Source organism: Vidua macroura, chromosome 7 (assembly GCF_024509145.1).
Source record: "Vidua macroura isolate BioBank_ID:100142 chromosome 7, ASM2450914v1, whole genome shotgun sequence".
NCBI classification, from domain to species: domain Eukaryota; kingdom Metazoa; phylum Chordata; class Aves; order Passeriformes; family Viduidae; genus Vidua; species Vidua macroura.
In genome coordinates this window covers 10777417-10790922 of record NC_071577.1, presented here as the reverse complement: position 1 = coordinate 10790922, position 13506 = coordinate 10777417, and the positions used below count along the sequence as shown (strand labels likewise).

At 44.1% G+C, this 13506-nt stretch overlaps 1 protein-coding gene across 1 annotated transcript in view; it reads right to left on the bottom strand.

Moving 5' to 3' along the window:
* The window catches only part of NABP1 (nucleic acid binding protein 1), a 93525-nt gene that overhangs the window by 42920 nt on the left and 37099 nt on the right, over positions 1 to 13506 (bottom strand). The gene's annotated exons all lie outside the window — the stretch shown is intronic.

Genomic DNA, 13506 nt, shown 5'->3' with positions numbered 1-13506 from the left:
ATACTGAGCATCTGGGGGAATTAACTCAAATACCCACTTCAGAATACAGCACACACACAGCCATCAGTTGCAGGACTAGAATTAAATGTTTTCTCCATCACAATTGCACGTTTACAAGGACAGGTGGGTCTGTAATCCTAATAAACAAAAGAAAGCATGCATTGCAAGAGAGAAAAATGTTCTCTCAACTCGTGAATGTCTGCTTTTGTGCTGTCTTATAAACCAGAGGAGGAAGCAAGCTCAGGTTCTCAAGATGCCTCCCAAGCTGTTTCTTTCCCTTGCCTTCCACTCTCAAGGCCTGACTGAAAACATCAGCCTGCAGAATTACTGTTTGAGGGAGGAGACAGACTGTGGGACCAGCAGCACTGTATTCTTTCAAGCATCTCAAGTATGTGCCTGGATCTCGTCAGGCTGGCAGATGTCAGGCATATGCATGAGTATTCCATGATTGTGCTGACAGGTTTGTCTACATAATTACTTTTTTTAAAAACTGCTTGTTTACGCTTCCTAACACAGTAACAGTGAGCTCCACTTGTACGATTATTCCTTGGGAGACCTGACCTGTGAGCTGCTGCACAGATTCAGAGTCTGACCTCCACCGGAATCGGCAGCAGCTTTGCACAAAGAAAAAGGGTGGGATGAAGCCCTTATGGTATAAATATTTAAACTAGCAGCACTCAGCAGCTGCTGATACTTCCATTTTCAATGACACAAAACCAGCTGACATTTCTGTCCCCTTTTAGGGGAAAGAGCAAAGAGCATCCCACGCTGACCCCCACGTGCTAATCCACGAGCCGGCTCCTCTGAAAAGGCATAGATACGGGTTTTCTGGACCATTTCACTGTCAAATAAGAGAGTGCAGTGAAAGCCATCCTATGGGCCTGAGTGAAGCATGTTCTGTCTCTTTAACAGACAGAAGAAAGGGGAGAAGAAAAGGATCAGAAGGTAAAATACACCTGGACAGCCCTTTACACTGATGCAATGAAAACCCTTTCTTGTTGTAGGCTGTAATGCCAAGCAGCTGCACAACTGATGACTGATAGTCACACACTTAAAAAGGAGGTAAGCTTAGAAGAATTAGTGAAGTAATGGCAATTTGTTCGAGGTCAAACTCTTCACATGGGGCCAGTCCAACCCTGAAAGTTCATGAAAAGCCTTCAGCTGGCTCAAAAGACGCTTTGAGCCACACAATGGTTTGGGGCCACACGTACAGCGATCATCAGTAAGCTGCGTGCACAGATGCAGGACATGAGATCCGTGTATCTCCCCAAACCAATCTGCTTAGCTCATCAACCCAACAAAAAGTTTTCCTGCCATCAGCACAGCAGATGCAGCAGTGTGGCAGAAAGGAAGGCTCTACCCTGCTTTGCAGGGTGCATTGTGAGCAAAATTCCAAGCTAAGTTCTGACTGCAAGGTGTGTGCTGTCGGGAGCTGCAAGTGACAGAGCAAGTGCAAGTAGCTACAGCTCTTGAAAACATCAGGCAGACAGGGGTAAAAGTTTTACTGTGACCCACTAACACACACTCGCTCTGTGTGTCAAAGGGAAGCTGTCAGGTAAAGAAAGCTACAGGCAAAGAAAAAAAGATTCACCCATAGCAAAGCGAAGGCAGCACGCAGCTGTTTGGCCTCTCCCTGGTCAGGGCTTTGCCTGGGCAAGGAAACGAGGGGCAGGAAACTACTGGCAGAGCCCCGGAGGTGCTGACTCAGCACCCAAGCATCCACCACTCCCTGACTCACCGCCCTGGCTTTCCCAAATAATCGGAAAAAGGCTGAGAGCCACTTTCCACCACTTTAGACTGCCCGTTGCCAGGGTTTTGTTTCAGGATTTACATTGCACCAGCATCCACCCCGGGCTGAGGCTAACTGCATGCATAAAGAAATTTTAATCAGCATACTTGCAGCTGTCAGTGGTGGCTGATCTTTCCTGCCCTCCTTTTGCTCAAACTGCCTTTTTTCCCTTCCTCTTACTCCACCAAGTCATTTGCAGGAGCCTGAATTCAAATAAGGAACTCTCCCTAACTGCATGTTGAAAACTGATAATCAATGTCATCTTTAATTTTTCTTATGTGGTTATCCCCTTTAATGGAGTGTGCTGCAGTAACTGGGAATAAATCTGCTTTGGGTTAAGCTAGAGATTGTTATTTATTTTTCTTTCAGATCAGAGATTAATATTGCTGTATGACCATTGGCACTAACCTCTTTTTCCATAGCAACACCAAAGAGAACATAAACTATGACTCATAATTTCTCTCTGGAGGACTTTTTTGTAATTATGATCATTCCACAGTTCCTAAAATATGTTAGCTGATATATAGCTCTGGTATAACAGCTTTGATTTTCCTTCATTTGAACACCCAGGCAGAAAGAAGAGACTTCCATTATTTTCTCTCTCTCAGGCTGAGCTAAACACCACATGAAGTATCATATATTCATTATAACTGTGTGGCTCCTAAAAACTCCACAGCAATGTTTTGTTCATAAAGGTGAAACAGGTTTACTCACTTTCAATAACCTTAAATAATACTGACCTTCTAAAAGAAAACTCGTGTCCTTCCTACCATGGTTAGTAAATTGGGGTCTGAGAGCTGGAATTGATCCAAACTGGGAACTGTATTACACTGGCTGGCAGCAAGGTTGCACACTAGCATTGCTCCTCTGCCAGTCAATGGTGTTAAACTCTCCAACATTTCCTCTCCCTCAGATCACAGCTGCAATACACTGTCCAAATTCCAAAGTCATCGTGATACTCTTCACTCCCTTCAGTGAAAATCTGGCCTTGGAACAACTTGTCTGTACAGTTCCCTGGAATATCTCAGCAGATAATCACATTGGATCATCACAAGAGATTACATGACTTTTTATGCGTGTGTGTGTGTGGCTGTCCTACATTTTCCTTACAACGCAGTCTGCTGTGTCCTGGTGCAAAGTGCCCAGAAAACCTGTAGTGCCTGTTGCTGGAGAATAATTAGAAAAACACAATTAGCAAATTCAAGGACACACACATTCAGCCAACAGCCATAATCTAATCCAAAATGGAGAGAGAACAAGCTTGCATCTCTCTGCTCTGCAGGGTGATCCCCAGCAGCTAAACCAAGCCTAGATTGCACCAACAGGAGGGACACGTGGTTTGCTCTTGGCCTCTCCAGTTTGAAGCTGCACATACAGGCTCAGGCTTGTGCAGGCACACTGTGAAAGAGCAGAACATCAACCAACACAGCATCGATCACACTACAGGCTTCTCTACTCCTGCCTCAAGGTTTGTGGAAAAGCACCCTGAACCTTCAAATTCCTGAAGGTAGGGAGCAGAAAGTTGCTGTAACCCCTATGCCATTATCTGCAGTGAGAAAACTCTGGCTTTGCCTTCTTTACTCCCTCCCATCAGGCTTAAGCTGTGTAGAAGTGCAGGTGATGTGAACGGTGATGGATACTGGAAATGTGCAAGACAGTGTTAGGAACAAATAGCACACAAGGGATGACTGCACTGCACACCACATACACATACTCATTTGGATCAAGTACCAGGCACAGCCTAACTACAGAAACACAGCACTGTTCAAGAAAATTTATCTTATTCCTCAGCTACTTAGCTCCTGATGTCCTACACTATCCATTTAAAGGGAGTTTCAGCATCTTTTCAGTACGCTGCCAGCTACAGTTATATATGCCCTTCTATTACTTGTTCCTTCTGACATGCCTGTAGGCAAACGAGCCCCATGAGGGTGACAACATGAGCTGCATTAACTCACTGCCTGGTCCCTGAATCACTGCAGCTCAACACAGCACTGCCAGAGACATGGAAAAAGGGACACTGAGAACATCTGACTAGTGGTAAACAAATTATGAACACAAGGAAGTTGCCTGCATTTGCAGAGTCAATTGTCACTTCCACACGCCATGAGCACTGTGTGACTTTTTCTAAATAACCTTCATTTCCCTGCAAGGTTCACCATTTTACTGTTGGCAATAGCTGGAGATTGGCATTCAGAGAGCAGGTTATGACTGAAGGCTGAAGGGTGACATGTCCTGCAAGACCTGTGTAAATATGTCCTGAGTAAAACCAAATATTCAGGCATAAGCTGTTTAGAAGAATAGCTTTGTGTCCTGTGTGTGCCACTGCACAACTCTTCAAAGGAAAAGCAAGCTGCAGGACACAGAAATACACATTCCTGGGTTGGGCTCAACAGCACAGAGATCTCAACTGAAACAAGATCATGTCATGCTGTAGCTATTAAACACTACATATGTCACAGATATGTAATGTATATGACATGAAGCTTCAAATAAGGTGAGAACCTGGAAAGGTTTTAATGGATTTTGAAGTGGCTGTAAATTCTTTTGCTAAAAAAGTAAGTAGACTGATAGGATACTACAAATCTAGTCCTAAAAAACAATGCATCAGGGATATTTTTATTTTAATTAGTTCTTAGTAATTTTTAATGCTACAATAGTTGACATGCAGCCAGAAGTGGAGGGAGGCATTAAACAAGAAGTGTGTAGGAGGAGAAAAAAGTAGGAAAATGTGGATAAGAAGTGGAACAGCGGGGTGTGCATGAGAGAAGGGAATGTGTGAGGGAAGGAGTCACTAGGAGGGGTGGAGAACTGGAGGAAGGAGCTGGAAGGCTACTGAGGAACACCGGCAGAGTGCCCAGAACAAAGGCTGGGGCAGAACCAAGAGGCACTAACAAAAACAGGAAAAAGGAAAAACAAGAGTCAATAGGGTCTACAGTTCAATAAGATGGATATGGGAGTAGGGAATCAGAAATTACTGTGGGACAGCTGCCATGTAAGAGACAGCAATAGTGAGCAAAGAGCTCAATATTTATCATCTCTCTACCTGCCAAAATGTATTGCTGAAGCAATGCCCAGGATTAGGTCTAGAAGTGATTTTTACTGTGCAATGTAGTCAATCATTTTTATTTTGCTTAGAGTTTTTGTTTGTTTTGTATGATAAAAGTTGGTCTGGAATAGGCAAAAGCAATGTCTTACATCAAAATAGCTCAGCCTGAGCCTGCAGAAACCCATGATGGTGACAGCGCCTTGCCAGGTCTGCAGTGCAAGCTCCCAGATCACATTTGCCATGCCTACTTGCTTCTAAGGCTTGGGGGAGAGAGGTCAGAGGGAAGAGGAGAGGTTCTGTGAGCAGCAGGATGGAGTCTCCTCCTGTCCAGACATTTAGGTCATTCCCCACTGAGTACAGACCTCCTGCAGACAAGGGGCAGGCAGGATTTGCTGGAAGCACTGAGGAATGCACCTCCAACAGCTGGATTTCACTGGCAGATCACTGAACCCCAATGCTTTGCTGCAGCACAGCCAGCAGGATTTCTTTCCTATTGCAAACAGGGTTTGGGGAAAGCAAACCCAGCTCTCCTCCTCCACCAGGCCTCACCCCCTTGCTTTGCCAAGAAGCAGGGCTATATTAAGATATGAGGCAGCCATGCTGGCTGGGCCATTTCTCTCTCCTTCGTGCTCAGCCTCCCGTGGGAGTTGCTCCATTCTCACGTATCTGTTGAGAAACAGCTTGTTCTTTCTGGCTTTCCTCAGTTTCTTTATTTAGTGGTGCCACTTCGCACAGTGGAAGCCAGGTTCTGCTCTAACCCCAGAACAGACCTGCCCAAGTCCCCTTCCCACCACACATTCTTCAGAAAATAAAGCAGCAGCTCTCTCCTGCTCCACTCCTAACATCTCCTACGTTGTTGCCTATCATTTTATTGTACTTTTTCAGAAACTCTCCATTTGCTATATAACTCTCTCATAAAATGGAAGGCTGCACTATGAATTCTTGTTAATGACTTACAGGATACAGGTTAATAGATACAAGGGTTTTCATAATTACCATACTTGGATCATTTCCTGTGCAGAAGAACATGGGGAGAAAATGATGAAAATGGGGAGAAAATGATGAAAAGCTTTAAAATAACAGAAGGAAAAACCTGGATTAAGGTTCAAAACCTTAAATGGAAAATGTCTCTTCACCTATTTGTTTGCTGCTGTCAAATTTCAGTGCCTGAAAAGAAAATCTTCTTCTACAGAAGGGAGGAAGGGGAAGGTGCATTTAGAGACAGAAATGTACCTCATACATGTGTACAGCTGTGTAATATACATCACACATGTACCTCTATATGCTCGCCTTCATACCCATCCTTGCTATTTAATATAAGGATTAATGTGCTGAACCCCAAAGAAAAATACATCTACTTGGCATTAAAGGCTCCTTGATTTTGAAGACATCTGCACACTTATACCTCATCAAACTAATAAAGACAAAGTTCCTCAAAAGCTTTCCTCCTGGTATTTTTTAAAGTGCCTGTGCTACCAGAGTATTCAGCATCCAGCCTGAAAACGAAACTATTTCAGACAGTTCCCTTTTGCAATATGTGACAGTAGTCAAAATCTGTGCCAGCAGTGGGAGACTACCAAAATCAGTGTTTATAGAAAATCAGGGACAAGAGAACTTGAACTGGTGCTTCTTGATCATACATAACCTACTCAAGCTGCAGCTCTAATAGGAGTAATTTCATATTACTGAGAGTGTTTCACTTTATAACAATTTCACAAAATCACTCTGCAAGTCTTTCACGCACAGTTTTGCACAATATTTTTCAGGCAGAGGCAATGTTCACACTGAGAGAGGCACCAGCTCACTCTGCCCATGCTTCAAGCCAAGTGGAAGACATGGTAAATGTCAGATGTTGCCCCAAGCTAAAATGCCACATCTCTCATTAGGGCACGGCACTAACTGCATCCATATGGTGCCTGGTCAGCTCAAAATGCAGACAGGGTGAGATCATCTCTGCCTCTACAACACTCCCAGGCAATGCACACAGGGAGTTTTGCCTGCATGAACAATGCAGTTGCAGGGGATGTTAATCCACTGTTGCCCCATTAATGCCTAATCCACCCCTAGTATTGGACTAAAATGAATCCTCAGGCTATAATTTGGAATAGAACAAAGAAATCTGGTGATTGTTTTACCTGTAGTAAGTACTGAAGCCAGAGGTAAAAATGTCTACTCAGAACTCAGCTGATGTGCTTGTTATAGCCAGAAGTGTGGCAAAACTCCCTTTCTGATGCCATCCTAGTGGAGCAACCTGAAAGATTATTTTGGTTCTATAGCTCCTAATCATCACACTACAATACAGAGCTTGGTGTCTGCTCTCATTTTCTTTGCACAAGGCTCAATATGAGAGTAAAGGATGGATCAGCTAAACTCTGCAGGGGTTTTCTTCTAGTCTGAATCCTCCAGGGAAAGTCACATGAAATATTGCCTGTGGACTCAGCAGCAAGGCATGTGCCTGCCCCTCTGTGGCACACAGCCCCATCCTTTGGGGCCCTGGGCAAAGCTCACAGTCACATTCATCACCAGCAGCAGTTCTCCTGCCATGGCTGTGCCATCCACATGAACACAGGGGCCTGAGGTGGAAGAAAGGGAAAGATGCTTTTCTGATATTCCTGAGATGCACAAAATAATTACTTCATGCAGGTAATAAACAGACTTTAGCCTACTCCTGTATCCCCACTAGGATGGAGACTATTTATTCTTGAAGGTTGTATATTATTCAATGTGTTCTGCCATCTTTCTCCCAAATATTATTTTCACTCAACAGCGCAGCTGGCCAAAAACTGCAGAAAAAGCATTAGCTGAAAAGTTATTTGCCAGGAAACAAGGTTTCCTATTCTCCACCTAAGGCACTCCAGCAAGTTCCAGCTACATTGCTTCCTCCCAGCATTTAGCTTGACAAAGCATGTGGTGAGCCTGGCAAGAATCTGAAAACCTCAAATGTTCATGATTATCAGCATTAACCATTGCTATTGTTCTTATCTCAATACTTAAAGCTTGCCCTTAGCATGAAATGCTGTTTTTCCTCATTACTACAGATTTCTTTTTGCACAATAATCCTCTTTTCATAGCTTCATGATATTTCCAGATTTTCCTGTTCAGCTTTGAATGCTACGCGTATACTGCTTGGTGAGGAAAAACATACTACATATTATTTTAATACAGCGATTATTTGTTGTTGTTCCTTTCCCCAGCTGCATTGCTGTGACTCTGCCTTCTAAGTCCCTTACCTTTTTTCCCTCATGCACATTTCCCTAGCATTACCACCATAGTACCAGATTGTTTCTCACAGGCTTCAATAAAGCTGTGTTAAACTTTGCAGCCACCTGACTGTACTGGGTTTTTGAGGGACTGGTGATGGGGAAGGTGGGGGGTCCTGACAAGCATCAGCAGTGGCATCCAGGAATCATTTGTTTTACCACCCATTTATTTACTTTTATCCTGACCAGTCACAGTAGGAGTCCTCATGCTGCTGCTTGTCTTCAAATCTGAATTTGTAGAGGGAGAATAATTCTACTTTTAAATGCAGTTTTGGAACAAATGCACTGAAGGCAAGGAAACTTTGTAAGCTCTGCCTGTGCTGTGCAGCACAGGAGATGAACATGAACCAACCTGCCCTGCACAGCCAGGCTGGGATTGCAGAACTCCTCTTTGCAGGAATGCACAAGTCCTCTACAAGTTGCTTCAAAATACCACCTCTTTACTACCTTCAGGACCAAGAGCTTGACCTCAAAGGTGGTTGATGGATTCAAAGCAACTCCAGAATGCTTTGCATTTGATGCAAATCAAGATCTCCCTCGTTGCTATAACCTCCCCAAGTACTTTAACTACATAAACTAGCTTTAAAGAGAGCCTGCTCTGAAGAGTGTGAACTCACATCTGCAAGACATTTCTTTGGATTCAAGGCAAAGTACCCAGATGCAGTTCTGAGGAGTATGATACACAATATCTTAATTCTCACTCAAACAGTTCCTGTTTATCTTCATAGAGGACTAAGGCAAATATTAGCTTTGGGATTTGATAAGGGACACATTAAACAAACACTGCTGCCTGTATCATAAAAAACTGGCTCCCAGCCAGATAAGTGAAGCTCTGCCTACAAATTAAGTATTCCTATATTCAGGGTGTGCTTGCAGTGGTATTTTCTTCCACTGCCTGCATTTTTCTTTTCAGTAGTGCATAAGCATATCTAATAGAGTAGCTTGCAGGGAGATTTCAATCACCCCCAGCACAGGAGAAATGAGACATTTCTGATGCCAGCTCAGCTGCACACAGCACTCGTCTCCCTCCCAAGAACTCTGGTAAGAGCTGCGGGTCTGAGGCACCGTTTTGTTACTCCATTATCATGCAGTCATTAAGGAAACAACACTTTAATTGTTTTCTATTCGTGAGATAATGAATTACTCCTCTCTCTAAAACAGAGAGGCAGCAAAAGAAGGAACACGAATACTCATTTCCTTTTCCAGTAAACAATTACAACACTTGTCAAAAAATATGACAATTGGAAAAATCAATGTAAAATTTGGCAATAGCTTGGCACTTTCAATATTGCACAAACTCTCACCTAATAATCTCAACTAATAGCCTTACTAAAGCTGATTGGTTCCTTGAAATTAATGGTGCTTCCTGTGGGCTATGCTGCTTCTCAGCATGAATTAGACAAACAAAAAAATACAGTGTCTTACAAAGGAATTCTGAAGAAGATCTACAGTAATTCCCAGAGAGCTCTTTTGATTTAAAAAGTAAAAAAGAAAAGCAAAACCAAACTCAGCCAACAAAATAAAATAGAAAAGGGAGGGTAAGAAAAAGTCACAGTTGACAGAAAACAATGAAAGTTTTCACAGGTATTTACCAACTTCTTTACCCTCCACAGTGCAAATGTTTAAACACATTGTTACTAGATCTTCCAACAGATAGCAAACAGTTTCCCCCTTGAAGATGACTTCCACATCTTCTCTAACCTGTTTTTTTTTTCCTCAGGTTTTCCTGAAAACACAGGTACTGCCTAAAATGCCAGAATTTGCCACCTGAATTCAACAGCATCTTTGGAATTTGGCTTACAAACTCCTTTTCCCAGGCCTCAGCCTTCCACTGCTCACATTCCTAAGGCAAATGCTGAAAGGGGCTTTATTGCTCAGGTTGGCCATAAATACCACCAGCTCCAACACTCTTTTAAGAGCCAATTTGTTTTTTCCATAAAACTTGAGAAAAACACCAAACTTCAGCCAGTCCCTGAGGAACTGTCACCTTTCATCCCAATCCTGCTCATAATCAATTCCCTGCACAAGGGGGCTCTGAACCGTGCCTGTGGCTCTCGGATGCTGCCACAATCACGAGTAAATAGTGGAAACACCAGCAGGTTTCCCCCGGGGGGATTGCATCCAGGCAATCCTCGCAGTGAGCATCCAAACAATCAGAGGTGCTGCTCTCAGAACAGTTCCTGTGCTCCCCAGTCTCATGAGAGGTAAAGGAGAAGATTTCCCTCTCAGGAGCTGCTTGTAGGCACACACACTTCCCTGAGCCCCAGCTCACCCCTGGCCCTTGTTGCTCAGCCTGCCCTGCCCTCAATCAGTTCAAAGGAGAAAGGGCCACAATAGGAAACAGCACGGCTCACTTGTGCACTGTTTGCTATAGATTTAATGTGCTCTCTTTCTCTCTCAGCCCCAGGTTCAACAGCGTGGGCTGTACCTGGACACTGCTCAGGGAGAAGTGCTGAAACAGGTCATTGCTGAGGAGGGGCCCTTCTCAGGGGCAAGCAAAACTCTATTTCAGAAAAACTGGTTCTAACTGGAGCCCAGAGCAGTGAGAAAGCAAGGATGAGTACAGACTTTTCCCCAGGCAGGCAAGATTCCATTAGAAAACTATTTCCAAAGGTTTAGGATAGACTGTGATACCTGCCAGGTGATATAAAGCCCCGAGCATCCTCAGCAGACCTTGTTCCACAAAGCAGGTAAATAAGCTTCCAGCAGCCAGAGTGACACAACACCCAGCTTCTGGCTCCCATCGAGCAGAGTCACCCAGGAAGCAAGATGTATTCTGCTGAAGGGTACAGAAGGTCTGTTCCCACAGGAGAGCTTTGCTTCCAGCTTTGGGAAAACCAAATAGGTTGATTATGTCTGCTACAGGCTCATAAATCCACATCAGCTGCTGCCTCAGGGACAGGCATTGCTCCTCTGGGTGATTTTCTTCCTCACTTAGAGAAGATGAACAGCTGGTTACGTATATCACAGCTCCAGCAACACACTCACCCATAGCCTTCTGCCACTGAAGGAGCAGGTTTCTGTCATTGAGACCACGGGAAAGCAGGACACAAAGCAGAGGAAGCTTATTTTCTTTTACACCAGCTTTTTCAGGTCAGAAGACAAAATGGTAGTCAGAGTGAGCATTGGTAGCTGGCTTCCCAAAAGGAGCTACATGCAGACCAAAGAACCCACATTTTAAGCCTGCTAATGTAATTTAATTTGTAAAGTTATTGTGATTTGCACAGACAATAAAATAAACTTATGTACTAAAAACCAGCATGAGCCTAGATAAGACAGATTCTGCACTGTGGAGAGAGGGCTGGTGCAGAAATGTGCCTCAGAATACAGGAGCTTCCCCTGCAGTTACACGAGGCTCCAGCACCAGGGCCGTGTCACACAGCCAGCCCTGCTGCTCAGGATGAACTTTAGCCTGGCCATGGCACGGCACACCCTGTGACCCACCCCAGCCTGGACCAGCTGCAGGCAGGCAGCACCAGCCTGGGCAGTTCTGACACTGAGTCACTGCCTGGGCTCACTCATCTGGGTCCCACATTGCCCAGTGGGGCTTCTGACCCCAGAGTTCTGTCTCCAGGGACAGCCCTTATGATACAGACATACAGACAAAAAGATTAATCATCATGAGCAGATTTAGTAAAACCACATCATCACAAAGCTCCAGAAAATGTGCAGCCCTGATTTTTTCTCTAAAAACACACACGGCTCCACTGATACCAACAGAGAGACATCAGCTCATACCCACTGAAAATCAAGCACAAAATGAATTGGGGTAACACTGGCTTGGTGCTTCTAAGAGTTTTAAAACATGCTGCTTTGCATGCATATGGCAAGTTTGCAAGGCACATAAAGTTCCTTTGTAGAGGGGCAGAAGTATTATCACACGAGTTCTCAACAGTCTGGTTTTCCTTTCATAGCTGGACGTGCCAAACAGACCACAGCCAGCAGATAAGAAATGCCTACAGAATCAAAGTGCAGATTAGAGAGGCAGCAGCAGCTGAGAGAACCATCTACCACAGCTGTGAGACAGATCAAGGGAGCTGAGAAAAGCTAAGTGCAGATTCAAACTTTACATGACATTCAATAAGTAAATAAGGCATGACAAGGCTGTGAAAACACTGATCTTTCTTTCCTGCTTGTTAGCCATGGACTTTGTGACATCAGTTGTGGCCAGCACTGCTGCTCAAGACACCAAAAGGCATGAACACAAAGCAGAAGTAAATTGGCCCCTTCCCTCAGCTTAGAGGGGAGATTTCATGTATCAGTGTCCGTGAGGATATACCCATCTGTTTTCAGCAAACTGCCACAGCAATGTTAAAACCTGGAGCTATTCATATGGGGGTGCTCTGTGACTGAAAGACATGCCTGAGTGTAAACCTCTCCCTGCAATACACACAATACCTGGAACTAACACAACTACAGGGTTTGCATACCCAGGAACAAATTTATGTCATGCAGTATCCAGGCAAGGAATGCAACAGGACAAGGCCTGCAGTATTTCCCAGTGCTTCAGAGCTCCGAGTAAGTTCTCATCAGGAATCCTGTCCTAAAGCTTTGTCTAAAGGAAGCAATGCAGTATGGAAAGGGTCCCCTAGTAGGGACCCAAAAAGGCCAAGAGATCATCAAATTCCCTAACTCAGACAAACAGGGCTCTGATCAGGCATCCTTTGCTCATATTGGTGAGCACCTGAGGCAGCAGCATCTCCCACCAGATGAGGATCAGCATTTATGGGTACCCTGGGGGCTTCAGGCAAGCTAAAATGCTGCATCTATGGGAAAACCAAAGACAAGCATCTGCTGTCTGGGGTAATATGGCAGAAAGCAGCACCAGCTAGGGGAACTTAATTCCCTTTAATAATGTATTGCTTGTTAAGCCAATTGATTCATGTTTGCAAGTGTGGAAAATTAACTTCTTAGGCACCAGGTAGTTCAGTTTAATTGTCCTGAATTTCCAGGTGGGAACTCCAACCAGCATTTAAAAATAAATCCCTCTCTGTTTAAACTGGGTCCATGCAGCTGGATGCCAGCCAGATTCTGGCAGGTGCTTATCACATCTATGACAATGACATCTATGGCATCACCTGACAAACAATGCTCTGTAACCCCAGCTAACGTTGAAGAAATTTACCAGAGCCATTGAGATTTCTTAGCTGGTCCCCAGAAGGCAGGGCATGGAACCTTGCTATTTTACCTTAGCTGTGTTCTCTTTGGGGACAAGAGCACCCTGATTACAAATGGCAGAAATCAGACTATGCAATTTTTTACTTTAGTGTCAAAAAGAATGATTAAAAAAAACAGTAAAGACCATCTTCCACTTCTTCCACATCATAGTCCTTTGATCTACAACGACAATCCCACCCTCTGAAATCCACCATTTCCAAAACACATCCTTCTTCTTGGTATGAGAACAT